This window comes from Leopardus geoffroyi, chromosome B3, assembly GCF_018350155.1.
Source record: "Leopardus geoffroyi isolate Oge1 chromosome B3, O.geoffroyi_Oge1_pat1.0, whole genome shotgun sequence".
Lineage (NCBI taxonomy): Eukaryota > Metazoa > Chordata > Mammalia > Carnivora > Felidae > Leopardus > Leopardus geoffroyi.
The window spans coordinates 5,246,362-5,257,867 of record NC_059337.1 but is presented as its reverse complement, the minus strand read 5'-3'; the positions used below and the strand labels follow the sequence as shown (position 1 = coordinate 5,257,867).

General features: G+C 46.1%; 1 long non-coding RNA gene across 1 annotated transcript; it reads left to right on the top strand.

The window, feature by feature from the left end:
- The first annotated feature begins 2,999 nt into the window (after positions 1-2,999).
- LOC123584444 lies at positions 3,000-10,183 on the top strand. The gene is made up of 3 exons (XR_006705433.1): positions 3,000-3,169; positions 7,937-8,059; positions 10,060-10,183. It is a non-coding gene; the product is annotated as an uncharacterized LOC123584444 (long non-coding RNA).
- The last annotated feature ends 1,323 nt before the right edge of the window (positions 10,184-11,506 follow it).

Below are 11,506 nucleotides of genomic sequence, written 5' to 3'. Positions count from 1 at the left end.
GCTTCCAGGCATGAAAAAGCTCCCCCCCCCCCCAAAACCCCAAAGGCAACAAAAGAGAACCTTCCGCGGTAAACATCTGTCGTTTTCACCCGTGGAGGACGGTCTGTTCGCCGCATCTTGATATCCCTTCGGAGAGCCACCCCTTCCGACTCCCAGGCCACGCGACTCTGGCCATTGTGGGAATGACTTCTCACGCCTGGAGCCCCAGAGGCGGTCACGTGACTTCCTCCTGGCCAATCAGCATCTCCCGCTGTCTAGGCTTCCGTGATTGGTTCAGGGACGGGCCCGTGGTTCCAGCCGGTCGGTTGGTAGAATGTACTGGGAGCACCGCAGGTGTCCCTTTTCTGGTGGGGTTCTCAACCTGTTAGGGTGTCATCTTGGAGCTGGGACTGCGAAAGGGGCACCAGGTGGAGGAGGAGTGGGAGCTAGCCTGGGAAAAAACCGCCACAGAGGAGAATACAGGCAAGATAGGGAAAGAAACTGGGTTCTGATTGGATTGTCCGACACCCTGGATCCTGCGGTGCGATCAAGTACATGAGCTGTTAAGTTCCCTTTCATACTTAAAAAATTTGCAAGGTGCAAACTAGTAGGCATAATATACTACTGTTTATGTAATAATACGAGGGGAAAATAGTATTTCTATGTATCGGCTTGCAAATGCATTTAATTTTTTCTGATAAACTAATAATCAAAGATACCTGTTGTGGAACGGTAACTCAGTAAATGGGGGAAAGAATCGTAGAAAGACTTCTCTGTATATCCTTTTCTATCTTTCGACATTTACACAGTTAAGAGTGTTACCCATGCATAGTATTAAATACAGACTTCTAAAAATACAAAAACTAGAGGCTGCAATGGTATTTTATAAACCTTAGGAAGAACAAATCCTATTACATCAACAACATTGAATTTTCAAAGTGTGTTCTAGTAAGATAAGTATATTTCCACTCCTAATCACTCCGGAGCAAAGTAAAAAACATTAACAGTTAAGAGACCAAATAGATGAAGCAAGATCTTAACTGAATTTAAGGTTAGGGGTGCCTGCTGGCTCAGTCAATCAAGATGCAACCCATGATCTAGGGTCGTTGAGTTTGAGGCCCACATTGGGTGTAGAAATTACTAAAAAAAAAAAAATTTTTTTTAAGTAAATAAGTAAAGTTAAGGTTATGTATACACAGCCTGCCTTGTGTTATGTTTGCTGAGAAGATTCAGGAAGCTTTCTGAGATATCCAGTGATAACTGCAAAGTTCTTCCAGAATATTCGGTGTTATCCACAAGGAACTTCTGTCTCAGAGTAGGATGTAGTATGTATCAGTACGTCATCATTCCTGCTGCAGCAATTGGGGGGGAAGGATAAGCTACAAAAATCATATATATTTGTTTAAGTTTCTTTATTTATTTTTGAGAGAGAGAGAGCGCGCGCCCGCACGCGGGGTGGGGGAGGGCGGGGCAGAGGAGACAGAGACACAGAATCCAAAGCAGGCTCAGTCTCCATGAGCCCCATATGGGGCCTGAACCCACGAACTGGGAGATCATGACCTGACCAAAGTTGGACGCTCAACCAGCTGAGCCACCCAGACACCCCTCCCCGACAAATCATATTTTTAAAGACATCAAAGAGCAGTGAAAAACAGAGAAGGAAGAGCCCATTCTGGGTGAGCTGAGATTGTTGGTCATTTTTTTCCCTGGGTCATTTGTGAAGTCTGGTCATAGGCTAACGACTGGGCTTGGTTTACACTGAACTGTTGAGGCCACTCAGGCTATTGTTACAGGCTAGAATCTAGATATGAGGCTCTTTTGCCCATGGGATATTTGGTAAGTGCTGGGGTAGACTGGGGGTAGGGGATAGGGGAGGGTCTGGCTGGGGCCTTGGCTGGAAAGGCAGGGTAAGATCTGCATTCTCTTACTGTTTAGAAGGCTGAGTACCGCTAAAGGGAAGGGCCTGCAACAAACACAAGGCAGATCTCATTCTCATGGTAATTAAAAACAGGGGTGGACAGAGTCTAACTAAAGTTGCAACTCACTTCAACTCAGCTCCATTCTGATTGGGTTGAGGCATCATCCCTTTAAGCTATGTTGCCTTCCAGAGGATGGGTAAACCCTCCGGGGGAAATATAATTAACTTCAACTTCTGTGATTCTATTATACACAATATTTGGCATATAATAGAACATTATAAGTCATCGAAAAAGCAGGTTATCGTAGACTGAACATTGGCCTCCCCAAGATATGTCTGTCCTAATTCCTGGAGCCTGTGAATGTGGAGACTTTGCAGATGTGATTAAGGATTTTAAGATGGAGACATTATCCTGGTTTATCCAGGGGGACCCAATAAAAGCACAGGGGTCCTTATAAGGAAGCAGGAGGGTCGTAGTCAGTAGAAGGAGGCATTAAGATAGAAGCAGTAAGTTGGAGTTATGAGGAGACGGGATCACAAGTCACGGAATGCAGGTCCCCCGAGAAGCTGGAAAAGACAAAACTGGATGCTTCCTTGGAGCTTCCAGAAGCAACCAGCTCTGCCAATACCTTGACTTTAGCCCCACGAGACTGATTCTGGACCTCTGACCTCCGGAACTGTGAGATAATAAATCATCATTGTCTTAGACCACTACATTTGTGGTCATTTATTATAGCAGCAATAGGAAACTAATACAGCAGGGCAATGCACCTGATCATCAAGAGGGGAAAAGTGAGACAACAAAAGTAGACCCACATCTGATCTGGATGTCAAGGATTTAAAATAACTATTTAAGGGGTGCCTGGGTGGCGCAGTCGGTTAAGCGTCCTACTTCAGCCAGGTCACGATCTCGCGGTCCGTGAGTTCGAGCCCCGCGTCGGGCTCTGGGCTGACGGCTCGGAGCCTGGAGCCTGTTTCGGATTCTGTGTCTCCCTCTCTCTCTGCCCCTCCCCCGTTCATGCTCTGTCTCTCTCTGTCCCAAAAATAAATAAACGTTGAAAAAAAAATTAAAAAAAAAAATAAAATAACTATTTAAATATGTTAAAGAATATAGTGGGGGCAACGGACAAAATGGTGACCAGATGGGGAATTTCAACAGAGAACTGGAATCTGTAAAAGCCAAAGGAACATTCCAGAATGGACACATGTAACATCTGAAATAAAGAATTCCGATGGGCTGAGCGGCAGAGTTGGACACAGCAGAGGCAAGAGGTTGGTAAACTTGAAAACGGGCCAATGGGAAATAGCCAAACGAAAGTACAGAAAGATAAAGTAGCAAGAACAATGTTAACTGCAAAGAATATAGTATTTGGCTAAGAAGATTATTCATTCCTTTAATCTTAGAACGTTTGTCGTAGAAAATAAAACAGAATTTGTGTATTTAAACTATAAAGAAACTCACTTTATAAATCATATTGTAGATTCCCCTATTAGCCTCCTACTATTAGATCTAGTAACATAAAATAAAGCTTCTAGCAGTTTCGACTCTAAAAACTGAATTTGTTTTCACATTTGTAGAATGGAGGTGGTGGTGCACGTCTCACAGGATTAGGATGAGAATTAAGTGACACGAGGCCCTTAGCATAAGGCCTGGCACAGAATAAATGCCCATTGGGGACATCTGCCTTGTCACGTGTCGTGAACTCCCATCACATGAAATGAGTTAAATGAGGTAATGGATATAAAGTGCTCTGTCAAGTCCTTACAAATAGTGGTTTTTCCTATCATAGCATGAATCTCAGTTTACCAACTCAGGTGTGTGATAAATGGTATTTTCTTTATTTAAAAAAAGTTTTTTTTTAATGTTTATTCATTTTTGAGAGACAGAGCAGAGACAGAGCATGAGCGGGGGAGGGGCAGAGAGAGAGGGAGACACAGACTCCGAAGCAGGCTCCAGGCTCTGAGCTGTCAGCACAGAGCCCGATGTGGGGCTCAAACTCACGGACCGTGAGATCGTGACCTGAGCCGAAGTCGGACGCTTAACCGACTGAGCCACCCAGGCGCCCCAATATTGTCTTTATTTTGAGATAATTCTATGTTTTGGGCTCCCAACTGGCTAGAGTGACAGCAAATTAATCTCAGGAATCAGGGCTCTTCTTTCCTTTCTGCTGAATGGTACCTGTGTTCTAGGGGCTCATGTTGTGCCAACGTGGGGAGGGTGGGTGGTCCTTATGTCTCCCCAGAGTCAGCCAGAAGTATCTTGTTCCTGTACATGTGCCTTCTTCGGACTCTCTCCTCAACTTCCCTTCCCACTTTGGGGGCCATGGGGATCTTTCTGCCGCTATGGTGCCAGACGAGGGCCTGGGGGTCTTAGAGGGGCTGCCTGGGGCACAGCTTGCCCTGACACCCTAGACAGTAGTGTCTTCTCTGCCATCGTGTTCCCTGGGGTGCTGCCCGGGAAGCAGGGCCCCTGGCCTTTCTTTCTGGAACCCATCTCATCACCGTTCTCACAAATTAATTCCTCATTTATTTTTCCTCTGCGTGAGGGGCTTTTTATCTGGTCTCCATAGAGAATTCTGTCTTCTTCTTCTTTTTTTTTTTTTTTAACGTTTATTTTTTTTTGAGAGACAGAGAGAGACAGAGCATGAGCAGGGGAGGGGCAGAGAGAGGGAGACACAGAATCCGAAGCAAGCTCCAAGCTCTGAGCTGTCAGCACAGAGCCCGACACAGGGCTCGAATTCATGAGCAGTGAGATCATGACCTGAGCGGAAGTCGGACGCTTAACCGACCGAGCCACCCATTTGCCCCTAGAATTCTGTCTTCTTAATAGGTGTAGGCCCCTGGAAACTATTGTTTTGGGACTATAAGATCCCCCCTTTATCTCTGGGGAGTATGTTCCAAAACCGCCCCCACCAAGGGATGCCTGAAACCACGGATAATTCTGAACCCATAAACTATTTTTCCCTGTACATACATACATACATACTTGGGGTACAGTTTCATTTATAAATTCAGTAAGAGATTAACAACAATAATAATAAAATAGAACCATCTAACAATGTACTGGAAAAGTTACAAAATACTCTCTCTCTCAAAATACCTTAATGTACTGTTCTCGCCCTTCCTCCTGTGAGGATGTGACATAAAACGCCTACATGATGAGGTGAAGGGAGGTGAGTGACGTAGGCACCCTGACGTGGCATTCGCCTACGCCCTCTGCTTCTGCACTGCGCTGCCCGTGGATAACTTAAACCGCGGAAAACGAAACCGCGGATAAGGGGGGCCTATTGTATCGTTTTCTCCTCTCATTACCGCTTCATCTCTCATCTGAGCCAATAAACAGAGAACTGGCTTAAATGGATGAAGAAGGGCAGGAGGGAGGATATAACAAGAAAATAAAAATACATCCTGGAAGGGTTCCAGTGATGGTGTCTATCCGGGTACCAGATTAGCCTTCCTGCCATAAAACAACCGTAAACCTGGACAAAAGATACGAACAACCATTCTCGGGCTCTGAACAACAGTCAGTGCATGACAGTGATCTCAGAGGGGGAACAGGAGATAGACCCCAAATCGTCTTGGCTGTCTGCTGGGGAACAGGTTTCCAACCCCATCGTGGCACACGGTGGTGCCCTGCTGTGTTGAGGAAGCAGAGATCACAGTCCAGGGCTGCCGAAGCAGCTTCAAGCTACGGTCATGGCACTGGAAGGGACGCTGCTTCATGTGTGGGGGGCAGAAGTCTCTGTGGGAGGTCCCCTGTGAGCCGCTGGCTGACAGCTGGGACGCGCGTGTGTAGGGAAAGACTACTCGGGGCTTCCGGCGAGAGGCTGCTACAGGGCTGAGAATTAAACAGATCCTGGAGGTCTGGCAGATACCTGAACCTAGAGCACCTCCAGGGTATCATCCGCAGGGGCCACTAAGCAATCTAAAGTCCCTACACAGGCAAGAAAACAGGACAATGTGACCCAGATGAAAAACAACAAACAGTCGGTAGAAACTGACCTCAAGATGGGCCAGATGTTGGATTTAGCAAAGACTCTAAGTAGTAGAAGCATGTCCAAAGATGTAAGAGAAAGTTACGTTCCAAAGAACTAAAAGAAAATATGGTCAGAATGAGCGTGCCGATGGGAAACTGAGACCAGCGGGTAAGGAGATCCAGGGATCTAAGCGCTCTCGAATTGCTCTACCCAATCCTCATTATTTTAGACCCTCTTTCGCTCCTAATTCCTGGGATTCCTGGTTCTTTTGGTGGTTGTTCCTTTTTAGGATTCTGTGGTATAATATAAACTGCGTTGGTTTTTACCATATCCCACTTCTGGCTCGGGAATGGTCGCTTGGATCTTCTAAGACAATCACCATCCCTCTTCTGTTGTCTGGCCTCCAAAATTGTGTTACCATTGTCTCCTCTGTTCTCCTTGTCCTTGTGGATTTATTGTAGTTTGTTAAAAATCAGTTTACTATGGTTTTAATAAGGGTTTTAGAGGGAATGAATGTAGATGTACGTGTTTCATCCACAGTTACAGCCCGGAACTCCTGCATTAAGTCTTAAAAGTGATTTAAATAGCATAACACTTCCTGGAAACCGTTCTCATCCAATATGTGAACAGCCGTCTGTTGGCCTCCCCCTCACTAAAAGGCCTCAAATGAGATTTCTTAATCTGTCTGTCTTCTTGTGCTCTCAAGGGCCACCAGACCTCTGAAATAAATTAGAGTTATGCTGGTCCCCAGCCCATTACTTGGACATGATAAATCAGGAGGAGGGAGACACTCACTTTCTTCTAAGGAAGCAGCCATCCTCGGGGGGACCTGCGCTCACCACAGTTTTACAAATGCATACCTTCTTAGACACGCCTGGCTTTTGATGACAGCAAATATTAAATTATGCTTCAACTATAAAACCTCTATTGCATCGAACTCAAGCTAACAACATTAAGTGATTTCCTAGGTTTAAAAATCTAAAAGGCTTTTTCTTCCCTTAAACAAGTCCTGCCAGCCCCAGCATTAATTATTCTTGATTCTAGTAAGCACCTCACTCTTTTGCCGTGAGAGGCGGCGGGGGGAAAAGTACCTTTGTTGTACGGAGACTGACGGGGACAACTCCCCTCCTGCCTATTATAGTTCTCTATGCGGTTGGTAGCTCCCGACGTGCCTCCAGCCTGTGTTCTGTGACCGGGACATCTATGTGGTTGGAACCTTCTTCCATTTTTTGTCTTGGCTCCTCTCTCAGTGGCGAGGGGGCTGCTCCACTTCAGGTGCAGAACTCCTTCTAAAAACCAAACTATAATCCCTACCTGCTGTCTAAGTATGTCAGTATTCATTTTATGTATCTCCGCTGGCCACATTACCCTTCTACATTGCGCCCAAGCAAAGCCCGCACCTTTATCTCCAATTCCAACATGCTAAAAAAACCTTATAATTGTGCTCCTGCTTTTTGTACACCCCTCTGTATGCCTTCACACGTTTCTCCCCTCTTTTTTGTTAACAGAATCTTGATTTCGTGCAAACATCTATGTACCTCCCGCCTCCCCTAGAAACTGGCTCAGGGGCAAATTTTGATTAGTTGGGTATCATTTCCCTAGACGAGATTGTTCAGTGTGGATAAAGTTCTGACTTCTTTTTTTGTTGGTGGTAGGTTTTTTTTTTTAGGTTTATTTATGTATTTTGAGAGGGAGAGAGAGAGAGAACGAATGAGTGGGGAAGGGACAGAGAGGGAGAGAGAGAATCTCCTGGGGAGACTTCTGAGAAAGTTTTCCTCATTCCCAAAAATAGACCCCCAGGAAGAGTCATCCTCTTTTGCTGATCATTGTTGGGTCTGAGTGTGACACCTCGAGCAACAGCAGCCTTCTCGTGACTGAGACAGAATCTAGCCTGGGGAGAGGAGAGGAGACAGATGAAAGACTTTGGGTCCTCCGTGACGTCCCCAATTATACTAACCACGGAGCCTTCCCCCCTCAGGGAATCTTGTTCAATAAAATACTCTTAATTTTTAAAGCCAAAGTGAAGTTGAGTCCACTAGATTTTTTCTCTTTGGCCCTTCAGGTCCACTGTCCATTCCTCTCTGAATCAGGAAGTTGGATTTGCCAATGGCCTGCATCAGTGGCAGATCAACGTGGAGGGATAGAGAGCAGTTTCCATAACCACCCCTTCCCTTTGCCCTTCCAGGTATGAGGGTAGCTTCCCTCTGTTGCTGGCTCCCCTCCCCGTTGGCTTCTGGAACCCTGCTCAAACTTTTGTAATCCGTCCATTAGCCTCTCTGAAATGTCCCCTTTCCAGTGTGCCACCTCTTTTCTGTTGGGATCCTGACTGATACATCGGGTTTTCAACTGATGTAGGCACCGTTCACCTGACAGAGCCTGTAATGGCCTCAAAGACATTTTACTGTCATCTTTTACACGGATGGATCTGTTCACTGGTTTCAGTTCGTGAGGCAGGGTAATGTCCCCTTTGACGTCTGCTGTCTGCACAGGCGATGGGCTGACTGTTTTCATCAACACACTACTCTTCTAATAAATTTGCCAATATTTTTATTGACACCAGATGACTTTGGGGTTGTTCATATTTATGGCCAATTGGGAAAACAACGAAGAGAAATAAATCTCCAAGTGTCTTTAGACTAAGGACATGTTATGCCTTACAACTGTCTTCTGAAGAAACCTTGTGAGATGCTCCCGCTGGAAATGCTTTGGTTGCTGCAACCATTTCTCTCCTCTCAGGCCATCGTGTTGTTTTCCTCACCCACCAACCAGGCTCCTCCAACGCCTCTCCTGGAAATTGCTCTGCTCCAAACCAGGCCCCCATGGTCTTCACCCAGCTCACCCTGGGTATTCCCCAGATGGCCACTTGATGGCGTCCAAGAATCTTCTCCCTCATTTCCCTCACATGATCCAGGAATGGCTCACATGCATAAAGGGGGTGTGACAAAGAAGTCTGATAAAGTTATTGATGTGTTTTGACATGTCCCACTGTGGATCACAGAGCTATCATACCTGCCATTAAAAAAACATTTTTTTTTAAAGGCTTATTCATTTTTGAGAGAGACAGACAGACAGAATGTGAGCAGGGGAGGGGCAGAGAGAGGGAGACACAGAATCTGAAGCAGGTCCCAGGCTCTGAGCCATCAGCACAGAGCCCAACGCAAGGCTCGAACGCACGGACCGCGAGATCATGACCTGAGCCAAAGTTGGATGCTTGACCGACTGAGCCACCCAGGCGCCCCTTGTGCCTGCCATTTTAAAAGCATACAATGGAAGGCACAATCCACAACACTATTATTCTGTTTCATTTCATCCAGATGAAGAAGTCTTGATCACATACATAGGAATGTATGTTTACAGGATATATAGAAATATCACCATATGCAAAATATAATATACTATTGTCATCAAAGAGCTGTGGAAGGTTTCACATTCAGATGTAAATACCCCTGTCCTTTAATATCATGGGACACACACTTTAGAGGTCGTACTGAAAAGGAAGTCTGTGAAGCCTCTCAGAAACAGCAAGAAAGTCACTGTAGGGGCGCCTGGGTGGCTTAGTCGGTTAAGCGTCCAACTTCGGCTCAGGTCACGATCTCGCGGTCCGTGAGTTCGAGCCCCGCGTCGGGCTCTGGGCTGATGGCTCGGAGCCTGGAGCCTGTTTCAGATTCTGTGTCTCCCTCTCTCTCTGACCCTTCCCCGTTCATGCTCTGTCTCTCTCTATCTCAAAAATAAATAAACGTTTGAAAAAAATTAAAAAAAAAAAAAAAAGAAAGTCACTGTAGACTTTCAGCATGAGGGGGTAAAGTGACAAAGTAGGATTTTGAAAACTAAATTGTCCAAGGTACGTGCAGATACCTGAATCAAACAGCCTAGATCCTGCCCTGAGTTCTGGCAAGTATAAGATGCATAGCTTTCAAAGAGACAAGACTTTCTCACCTTGAAATATTAACGGGTTGAGCCATAAAACTTACCGCTACACTTCCAGGGGCACCCGCTTTAAAAACATCATATATTAAATGCCATTCTACGAAAGTAGGTGCGAAGCATTTTTTTTAAAAGGTTGTCAAGGTCTTCCGTTCGTAAGTGCCCTAAGATAGCAAATGCTGTTGCGACTCCGCCTGTATCTACTGGATCCCCCTGATTCTGATTCCAATTCCAACCTGTGTTGTTTTTGCCCACACCAAGTGATTCTCTGCATCACCAGCTGTCCTATAAGTCAACTCAATTCTGACGCTCTCTGCCTGGAGATGACATCGGATCCCACAGGGTTAAGGTGAAGTCCTACAAGACTGTCCCACTCTTCAGATGCCAATCATAAGTTGGCACCTGGGGCGTCTGACCAAGCATTATAGACTGGAGGTTCCCATGGCCCCCTCCTTGGGTTCGGTTAATTTGCTAGGGCAGCTCACAGAACTCAAAGAAACATTCTAGATTACCAATTTATTTATTTTTTTTAATGTTTATTTTTGAGAGAGAGAGAGAGAGACAGAGTGCTAGCAGGGGAGGGGCAGAGAGAGAAGGAGACACAGAATCCGAAGCAGCCTCCAGGCTCTGAGCTGTCAGCACAGACCCTGACCCGGGGCTTGAACCCACAAACTGTGAGATCATGACCTGAGCCAAAGTCAGACGCTTAACCGACTGAGCCACCCAGGCACCCCAATTACCAATTTATTATAAAAGGATGTACAGTAACTCAGAAAGAGCTGTGTGGGACCCAAGGAATTTAACAAAAATCCCCTACCCCTGGACAAGCAGAGCAAGACTAACTCCATTTTGTGCTACACCCACCATCTCATGTAGAACCCCCATATGACCTACTTATTGCTTAAGACACTCCCCCACCCTAGTCAAGCTGCTGAGCACACCCTTACTGGAAACCGGCTCAAATAGGAATGCAGAACCCCTAACCACCAGAGAATGTAAACCCCGCCTTTCGCCCGCCAAACTTGCGTGCCAATTCTGACCAGAGTGATAGGCTAGTTCAAACAGTTCCTGTAGAGTAAATTGTAATTCAATTGGCCACCTGCGTGTGGACTGACATGACTATGCAACTTTCTGTGTGTGTTACAATCTCATTGGCCACTGGCCCCTATAAAACTGCTACGCCTTTTAACCTAGGGGTCCAAGTCCCTGCTCCGCTGTGTCGGGTATAGTTGGGCCCAAGCTCAAGCTTGCAAATAAACCCTCGTGCGTTTGCATCGGTATCGGCTCCTCGGTGGTCTCTCAGATTCGAAATCGGGGGCATTACAAGCTGCACAGGGCACGGTGTGGGGAAAGGTGCAAAGCTTCCATGGCTTCTCTGAGCACCACTCTCCCCAAATCTACACATGTTCACCAACCTGCAAGCTCTCCGAACCCCATACTTTTGGGTTTATATGAAGGCTTCATTACACAGGCATGATGGATAAAATTATTAGCCATTGGCAGTTGATTCAACCTCCAACCCTTGCATGGAGGTCAGCGGGGAGGGGTGGGACTGAACGCTCTCATCACAAAGTTGGTTCCCCTGGCCACAGCCCATCCTTAGGAAGACCCAGGGGCTTCCCAAGTCGCTTCATTCATATAGCTTTAAAAGACGCCTTTATCACTCTCATCACCTAGAAAATCCCCAGGATTTTAGGAGCTCTGTGCC